Source organism: Pinus tabuliformis, chromosome 4_1 (genome assembly GCF_031772625.1).
Source record: "Pinus tabuliformis cultivar Carrire ecotype Pingquan chromosome 4_1, CPIR1, whole genome shotgun sequence".
Taxonomy (NCBI): Eukaryota; Viridiplantae; Streptophyta; class Pinopsida; order Pinales; family Pinaceae; genus Pinus; species Pinus tabuliformis.
Genome location: NC_142303.1, coordinates 875,553,604 through 875,564,197, shown reverse-complemented (window position 1 = coordinate 875,564,197; position 10,594 = coordinate 875,553,604).

Here is a 10,594-nt window from a genome sequence, read left to right as displayed (position 1 = left end):
TTCATCCCTCACTCTAGTTCGAGCCTCACGATTTAGGGGGCATCTGTTACATAGCATTTTGTCACTGTCCCTGTACTCCCCGTTCCTTGATCTTGGAGGACCTCTACAGTGAACTCTACATGCTTTCCCTTCATGAAGAAACACCCATTGTGTCCCTCTTCATTAGCAGATCAATCCCGTTTTGCAACATTTCCCCTGAAACTTCTGTTTTGCCCAGTTTAAAAGACCAGTGCTAATGGCCCTTGCCTTCCTCATGCTGATATGCAAGGATTAGCACTATGTCTAGCATCGACTGAAGAGACTGAGCTTTGTTCCAGTCATGCCTGTCCTGTTATGGAAAGTTTTTTAAATAAAGAGCCAAAGCTTCCAGCTCTAGAAGCTTCGTAATGGAAATCTGGTAAATGGTTTGGCTAGATGTGGTCGAGGATGTCAGTTTGGGCTCCTTTCCCCTATAATGATGGAACTACCTCATGAGATAAGACCTTATCCCATGAGAAGAGGATCCATCTCCCATCCATTCATCTTATATAAACCTCCCTTCTTCCCAAGCACAAGCTAGTGTTGAAGTGTTAATGTTAGTGTGCTAGTGCTATTTTGTTTTGGAGTAAAACATCAAGCTATTCATAGTTGTAGCTATCTATTTGTGTGAGGGAGAAGCATGAGGTTTGGAGTGAAGCCTAAAGGGAAGAGCCTTGAAACTATTGTTGATTGAGGCCATTATGGAATGCTATCAGAAGTGTGTGGGAACCTGGTCCTGTCAAAGGAGAACAGAAACATCAAGACAATGGTTGTAATCTCTCTTTGATTCAATATATATGAAACTATCGATTGATTTCCTTCATGATTTTTCATCTTACATATTCATAGCTTAATGTTTCTTGACTTGTTAAGTAGGTTGAATTACAATTTGTCTATTGTCACGGTTTTTGTTTGCTGTTGTTTACTTGTTTCAAGTGCTTGGAGAAGGAAGTGAGAGATAGCTAGAGCAAGCAAGAAAGGACATCCACAAACGAGATAAGTGTACTAAGAGGTAGGACCTCTTAATTGGTTCTAACCTAAGGAAATATTCCATTGAATGTATCTGTTGTGGCTAGACCCATCATTGGGCTAGAGGAATTTGTTTGTTTTTGCACTTATAATTTTACTTCACCACAGTAGTGTTGGTACATTCTATTTGATATGTGCATTGATCTTCATGACAGCGCTGTAAATATGAGATTGGACCTTTGAAATGTATCTACATGGAAGTAACCTTTGATGCATGGTTGTAATCCTTGATGTATAGAAATGATATGGTAGTGACCTTGTTGTATGAAAATGAAATGGAATTGACCCTGATGGAAGTGATGTGAAAATGGCTTTGATGATAGTGGTGAATTATAGTAACAATCTGTTAATTTTTATGGTTTTTTTTATGCTTGCAACAATTAATTCAATAAGTTATTAGCCCAATAATAATTTCACTTTAGTTTCCAATACAAATCAATTAGCATTCACCATTGACAATAAATGTAGATAGAAAATCAATAATAATATGCACAAGAAGACAAGCCAATGCAATGAACACAAATATTTGGGCTAATGCCAAGGAAAAAACCCCGCAAGGGGGAAACCAACCAATCCTAGTTATTGATTAATATCAAATGTATAGAAGAGAGACAAAAATAAAATTTTATACAATAATGATCAACAAGAAACACAAAAATGATCCAAAATAGTCTTTTTCAAATACACAATTTTCAAGCTTTTTATCAGCAATCAACTTTCCCTAACTAGTCCAATCAACAATGCTCAAATTTTATTCAAATAGCCTCCAATAAATTTGGTCAAACCAAAAAGGAACTAAACATCTTCATAAGGTCAAAATCAACCCAAAACAAAGACAAAAAATCAATCAGATAAGGTCAACCATTCTATGGTAAAAACTTGTAACTATGCCTGTGGTCAACATTGCTCAACCTACCCAAAATTCCTCGTTTTGTTTGCCAATGGATGTGGTGTGCCCAAACAAAGTTTCTCTAAGTCAAAACGTAGTGAAACATTCTTCAAAACTCCTAGATCAATGCTACTCAAAGTTAGCTAAAAAAAAGAAGTCAACGCAAGAAAAACATAACAAAAAGGAACCCTTCGTACATGTGGAAGGAAGTTGCCTCAAGTTGTACAAACCAATGAGAACAAGAGAGAGATGTGTGAGTGAGATGATGCTAAAATGAGGTGATATTGAATTATATTTATACTGGTTGATGTGGGGTAAAGAGTCATGTTTATTCACTAATGCAGATGACTTGAAGAGGGCTAGACTCGAGGAGATGAGGCCGACTTTTAAAATGAGGCATTTGTAGGTGCCCAAAAGTTCTGATTTTTGAGGCGATGGGAGATGAAATCAAGGGAAGTCTAATGGATTAATGAGACATTGGTTGGGATTCTAGGAAGGGGAATTATCCCCTGGCTATACTATTTAACACTCCCTCTTAATTATGGAGGAATTCCACCTGTCAAGGTCCATCCATTGCTGTGCCATCATATCCATCATGTAACATATCTGCAACTTGCCTCTTCTCTATTGAAGATTGATATCCTAGACCAATAATAAAGGATTGAAAGAGGGTGTGTCATAAGTCCCTACCAGCCTTTGCCAAAATGATATAGGCATGTCCTCATATCCCAGGGATAGATCCCCTACCAAGCTTGATCCTTATTGATCAAGCTATTAAAAATCATGCATCCTAGTCATAAGGTATTCATTGGTAACTGATGCATCTATCGGTAGTACCAATTACCCCTAACTAACTTTCCCAATTCATTGGATAGATGAGAGGTAATTCCCAAGAGTCCCTGACTACAAGTGTAGGATGTATGTTGGGTTATCCAAAGGAGAAGGTGAACCACTCACCTTGTTCTCATATAGTGTACTCCATAGGGGAAGGTGAACCACACATCCTATGCTCACATGGTAGGGTAAGTACTCCATAGTGGAAGGTGAACCACTCACCCTATGCTCATATAGCTCCAAGAAGTACCCTAGGCCCCTAGGAGCTCCCAGAGCTCAATGTCCAACTCAAGCGACACCCTCATGGGAGGGTCTTTCCATGACTCCAAGTATCTCTCAGAAGGATAAGAACATGACCTTCCCCAAGGGCTCCATGAGGATGTCACCAACATGTTCATCTGTCCTGATGTGTTGGAGCCTTATTTCTCCCCATTGTACCATATCTCAGATAAAGTGGTAACTGATATCAATATGCTTAGATCGATTGTGGAAGAAATGATTCTTTGAAAGGTGAATCCCACTTTTGTTATCACAATAAATGATTTTGGTATCCATCAAATGCTCAAATATCTCACTAAAGAGCTTTTGCAACCAAATGGATTCAAAACAAGGCACACTAGCTACAATATATTCAGCCTCAGTGGTGCTTAGAGCAACAAATTTTTGTTTCTTACTCATCCATGAAATTGAAGCATATACCAAAGAGGAGCACTCAAATGTTCTTTTTCTATCCACCACACTGCTACTCCAATCAACATCAGTATATCAATGTAGTCTCAAATTTCTCGCATTGTACCTTAGTCCATGGTTGATAGTACCATGAAGATATCGAAAAATATTCATTATAGCACCCCAATGTATATGATGAGGCTCACTCATAAATTGACTAAATGTATTATTAACAAAACATATGTCAACCCTTTTTCCATACCTCCAAGTCTAGGAAGTAATGCATCAGTCCTAGGTCCTTTATCTAAAATTTAGAAGTCAACTCCCTCTTACATTGATAAATGATGGGGTCTGCACCAGTTAGAAACAAATCATCAACATATAAAACCAAAATAAGTGGCATGTCCTTCTCAACCTTGAAAGATAAGTTTGGATTAGCATAGATCCTTATAAATCCCAGCTTCATGAGATAGCTATAAATTATCTCATGCCAATCCCTAGGGGATTTATTTAACCCATAGAGTGATTTATTCAACCTGCATACATGTGTCTTTCTATCTTGCTCTTCAAACCCCTAGGGTTGTTCCAAGTAGACTTCTTCTTTAAGTGAGTCATGTAATAATGCGGTCTTGACATCCATTTGATGCAGGCTCCATCCTTGATTTGTAGCAAGTTGAATTATGGATTGTATAGTGGTGTATCGAGCAACTAGTGTAAATATTTCAACATAGACAACTCTTTCCTTTTGAGAAAAAACACAAGCCACAAACCTTGCCTTATATTTTTATGCGCTTAAATCAACTCCGTGTTTAATATTGTAGATTCATTTTTAAGTGACCATGGCCTTGTCCTTAGGTCTAGGCACCACTTCACATACATTTTTCTTCATGATTGATTCATATTCCTCACCAATAGCATCTTATCATACTTGGTGCTTCACAACTTATTTGAATGGTTCAGTTTGAATGATAGTACTCATGGAAACCACGTATCTTTGATACTTGGTTTTTATTCATGATTGATTCATATTCCTTAACCATAGAATCCTTCCATACTTGGTGCTTCACAAATTCTTTGAATGGTTTAGTTTGAATGATAGTACTCATGGAAACCAAGTATCTTTGGTACTTGGTGCGGTTTTTACTTTCCCAAAATGTCCCTCTCGGAGCAGCATGATTTTCAGCATCCTGAAGTGTATCCTAGGGCCATAGTGGTCTTTTATTTGATGTGGATGGAGAAAAATGAGGTGGATCAAGTGGATCCATTGGGCCATCAACATCAATCATGGGCTCATCCATATAAGTTTATTCTTCTTTCTCGGCAGCATCATCATCCTTCCTTGAGATAGGGGGATCCCTAGATTTTCCAAGGTCAGTGTCTTCATCAAAAGTAACATCTCTACTGACTTCATGACATCCCTTTGACTAGGTACATAAATTCAGTATGCATTTGAATCTTCACTATATCCAACAAATACACCTTTCCTCCCAAAGTCTTCCAACTTGTTCCATTACTCTTTTGGTAAACAAAATTATACAAGAAAACAAAATATTCTAAAATGAGAAACATCATGTTTATTACTAGTGAATACTTCTTCAACTGTCTTGGAATATAAGCTTTGATGAGGGCTCCGATTTTGAACATACAAAACAATTTTCAAAGCTTCTCCCCATAAAAACTTTGGTAGATCTTGATCATAAATCATGGCATGGGTGGCTTCCATAATAGTTTGATTCTTTCTCTTGGAAACTCAACTTTTTTTTGTATTATGTACAATGGTTGTCTCCCACTTAATACTAGCCTCTTTTCAGAAGTCATTGAATTATTTGGATTCATACTCGGTTCCATTACTAGTTCTTAATGTCTTGATCTTCTTTCATGTATGATTATCCACCAAGACTTTGAAAGAATGGAACCATCAAAATACTTCATCCTTCTTCTTTAGGATATAAATTGAAGTCTCGTGGTTGAAGCCATTCACAAATATGACATAGTATAAGTATCCTCCCAATGAAGTCATGGGAAAAATAACAACCATGTTAGAATGGAATAATTGAAGAATAACAAATGTCTTTCTTTCACTAGAATATAATGGCACCTTTGTATGTTTTCCAACTGAAAAACCTTGAAAAATTCCTTCATCATTCATATGAAACTCGAGCATCCTTGTCAACATCTTCCTTACACTAGGTAAGGCTTTGTAATGTAAGTGAGAAAACCTATGTTGTCATATCTCGCATTAAATAGAGGTATCATTTTCCAAAGGTCCCAAAGGAATTCCACAAACTTGATAAATACCATCAACCCTAAAGCCATGAGTAAGCATATTTAAATTTCCCATGACATGCACATACTTTACCATCAATCAAAGCCACTTTGGAGCCTTTGTCTTCCATTGCAAAAATATACACAAAATTCTCTTTCAAATTTGGCACATACAAAACTTCATGAAGATGTATGGTTTTACCATAGTTCAAGTGAAGAGTAACAATTCCTATCCCTTTCATGGGATAGGTGGCATTATCACCAAGAATAATATTTAGATTAGTTTTCCTCTCAACTAAATTTGAGAGGACCTCATTATATCAAGTGAAGTTGCTTGACGCTCCACTATTAATTAACCAATGATCCAAGGTGTCTAGAGGAGAGGTAGTAGATAAAGTAGAAAAAAACATAATACTCATCTTGTTTTTCAAAAGAATTTTTTTCATCATACCTTCCATTTATTGTTCTCTTGAGAGGTCAATTATTCCATTCTCGAGCAGTAAGAGAATTTCCTTTTCCTTTTTTGTTAAACCTGTTGTTTCTTTGATTGTCATTGTTTTCCCTTGGAGGATTTTTCTTGTTAGTACATTCTTGAGCATAAAGGCCAAACATGTTGCAATTGTAGCGCCTTCCACTACATTTTCCTTTGAATCCCTTCTTAGATCCTTGACCCTGCTTTCTTGAATTAGATGGACCAACATCTTTCCTCCTTTTAGAATGAGTAGAGAAGTAGGTTCATTTTCATTGAAAGACTTATCTCTCTCCACCATCATTATTTCCTCTTGAGTGCAACAATCCAATAGTTCATCAAAGCAAAGTATCCTCTCATTGTTGAAAATGGAGGTGACAAATGTTTCCCATGGTCTTGAAAGACCTCCAAGAGAAATGAGGGGGAGTTCCCTATCAACAGTAACTTCTCTAATATATATTGAATCATTATTTACTTGAGTTATTCTCATGATGTAAGCTTGTATAAATTCCCCTTTGTCCATCTTGATATCCCTCATCTTATTCTTGAGAAAGAAGGTTTTATTTGCATTGTTAACTTTGAACATCCTAAACAATTTATCATACATTTCCTTTGAAGTTCCCAAATTAGAAATATAAGAGATGAAATGATTTTGAATGGAGTCAACTAAGATATTATTGGATTTGAAATCAAATTTTCTATACTTCATTATAGCAACAACAAGCCCCACCACTTTCCCTTTTCACATAATCCAACGCTTCACGTTCCTCCAAGTTCAAATCAAGAGTCAACTTCCAAGCATTATAATATCATTTGTCATTGAGATTATCCCGAGTCTTGAAATATTAGGTAGCATCCATGGAGACCTATCCCAATAGTCCTTGTCCAACAACAATAAATATTTCAACAATGATTGCTTACTTCTTCCTTAGGCTTTTCCTTCACCTTGGCTCTGATATTATGTTAATTTTTATGGTATGCTTTATTCTTGCAACAATTACTTCAATAATTTATTAGCCCAATAATAATTTCACTTTAGATTCTAATAGAAATCAATTAGCATTCACCATTAAGAGTATATGTAGATAGAACATCAATAATAATATGCACAAGAAGAGAAACCAAGATAATGAACACAAACATTTAGGCTAATGCGAGGGAAAACCACACAAGGGGGAAAACCAATCCAATCCTTCTTATTTATTAATATCAAATGTCTAGCAGAGAGAGAAAAATCCAATTTTAGACAATGATGATAAAAAATGAGCCCAAAACTGATCGAAAATGTCTGCAAATCTGAAATTTTGAACTCTTTCAAAAACAATCAACTTTCCCTAACTAGTCTAATAAACAGTGGTCAAACTATAGTTAAATGGTCTCCAATCAATTTGGTCAAACCAACAAGGAACTTTGCCTCTTCATAAACTCAAAATCAACCAAACATAGAGATGAAAAACTAGTCAAATAAGGTCAAACTTTCTACAGTCAAAACCTATAATTATGTTTATGGTCAACATACCCAATATTCCTCGTTTTGTTTGAAAATGGTTGGGGCATTGCCAAACATAGTCTCTCCAAGTAAAAACCCTATTAAAAAGTCTCTCAAATGCATTGGTCAATGTTGGTCAAAGTCAACTGTCGAAAAGTCAACGTGAGAAAAACATAACCCCCGAGGAACCCTTGGCACGTGTGGAAAGAATAAGCTGCCTAAGGTTGTATGAACCAATCAAAACAAGAGAGAGAATATGTGTGAGTCAAAGTATGCCAATATGAGGTGATCATGACTTATATTTATAGTAGTTGATGTGGGGTGAATAATAATGTTTATTCACTAATGGCGCTGACTTGAAGGGGGGACAAAATTGATGAGATGAGGTCGACTTGAAAATGTGGCATTTGTAGGTTCCCAAAAATTATGATTTTTGAGGTGAAGAGAGATGACATAAAGGGAAGTCTAATGAAGTAATGAGCCATCAAAGGAAGGGATTATAGGAATGGGAATTAGCCCCTATTTCCACTCATTAACACAATGACATGGATGTAGAAGAAACCTAGTATGGCTATGAACCTTCATATGGAAATGACCTAACGATGACCATGAGCTCAATTCATTATGACAGTGTGGTATATGGATAGGGATTTATGGTAGCTCATGTAACAGTGATGATGTCACTTATGACATGAATGTTACATCCTATGGCAACAACTCTCTAGAGATCGCATCATTGATTTCATAAACATAGTTGTGAACTGACTTGGGTTGGCCCTAGGAGGCCTAATGTATGTATCTCATTCTTATTTTTCCATGCATCTTAGCTAAACATTGGGTGAAAATCTAATAGGAGAAGAATTTGGTTGGGTTTTCCCCCTTGTGTTTTTCCTTGGTCATTGACCTAAATCTTGGTGTCTCCATTGTGTATGCTTTTCTTCTGTTGTTTCTTACTATTTTGTTGCAATTGTTGATATTATTATTCTCTTTAGGGGTTTTTCACTAGTCTCTAACCTAAATCTTGGTGTCTATATTATGTATGATTTACTTCTATCGTTTCTTATTATTATACTTCATTGTTGATGTTATTGTTCTCTCTAGATGATTTTTAATAATGATTATATTATGGTATGGGGTAAATGTATGAAAATTAAGTTATATTTAGCAAAGAATAATCTAGCTCAAAAAATTTAACATGAAATCAAAGTTGCACTGAAGAAAAGTAATTGAACATAACCCTCATTAACACCTATGATGGAGCAAGTAGAGTGAAAAGGATGAATATGGAAATGACCTAAAATAATGGTAGGGCTTGAAGCAAACCCTAGAGAAATTTCTTCTTGCAAATATAAGCTAGGTTTTGGGAGAAACCCTAGGAGTGGCCTTGTTATGGAAAAGGACTGGTACGATTAAAAAAATTCATGGTATAATATACATAAGAGGCCATTTAGTTATTCAAGTACTTGTGATAGGTTTAGAGAAACCCTAGATGGATTTTTCTCCTACCGAAAAAGAGATGATATGCTATTGATCGAGTGATTATATTGTACATTGATAAGTTGGGCTTCGATGTCGGTGGAAGAAATCACAGAGTTAGAATAAGCCATGGTTAAGCCACTATTTTCTCTAAGTATTTCTCTTCAAATCTGTTATTTTGCTCCTATCGAATCTACATCCTATTTAAAAACAACTTGGAGAAGAATTTTCCTTTCAATACCATAGAAAAATACATCCACAACCTAAGGAATGAAGGTAATATCATTTTTCTTACGGACTTCAATGCTAGAACATCTACTAACCAAGCTATTATGTTAAGTAAAAACTCTAACCCCGACCCCTTGTGGCTTGATGAAGATGGTAACTTAGCTAATATATTCAAGAGAAAATTTGAAGACATAATCGAGAAATTATTCAGCACTGAGATCCTCAAGCTTAATAGTTCCCGGGACCTGATTATTTTAATGGTATTAAGAAGTGGCCTTCCTCTGGCTAGATGACTTGTTTCCATGGGTTGGGTAGTAGTTTCATGGACTATGTGATTTCTGACACCTATGTCCTCAATCATATTAAAAACTTTGAGCTACTTAACAGTTACGAGCTTGACTCTAACCATAGGACTTTGTCTTTAACCCTCAATCTTGTTATGCATACCAACCACATGGAGGAGACCGATGAAATGAAAAGACAAAGTTGCTTTGATAGAAGTAATCTCAACCTTTTATGAAGAGATTTAGAAAGTGATTTAGGCTCCCCAAATTATAATAAAAGCAATGATCAAATTATTGCAATTTTAATACTACCCTTTCCACTACCATTAGAAAGTTCTCAACTAAGACTCGGTATAAGCAAAATAACAAAACTTCCAACCCCTGGTATGACAAAGACAACAAAATTGCTAGGAAAGTGATCATTGACGCTCCTAATGAAATTGTTAAGCTTTGAAATATAAGTATATACAAAGCTCTCATCAAAAGGAAGAAGAGTTCATATATTAAAAAGAGAAAAGAGAATATTCTCCACCTTTCGAAAGTTTTCCCCAGAAAGTTTTGGCAGAATGTGGTTTTTCGTAAAACTAAATATAATCTTTCGATCCCCTTAGAAAATTGAGACAAATATCTTAAGAAGTTGTATGACTCTCCAAACACAATGGGCACTATCTTAAATACTCCTATTAAGGAATATATATTTTTTGTGAAAGATGTTGAGTCTGGGATTAATACGCTCACTAATGGGAAAGCTAAATATATTGAAGGATACCAAGATGAGATCTTTAAAATGGGAAGATCTATCATCGTTCCTCATCTCCAAAAGCTTCTCAATTTGAAAGTAAAGCATGGCTTCCCTAACCCTTGGACGCAAAGCCTTATTGTTCATATCTTTAAAACTGGAGACAAAAGAATTCCCTCTAACTACAGGACCATTATGACTAGCC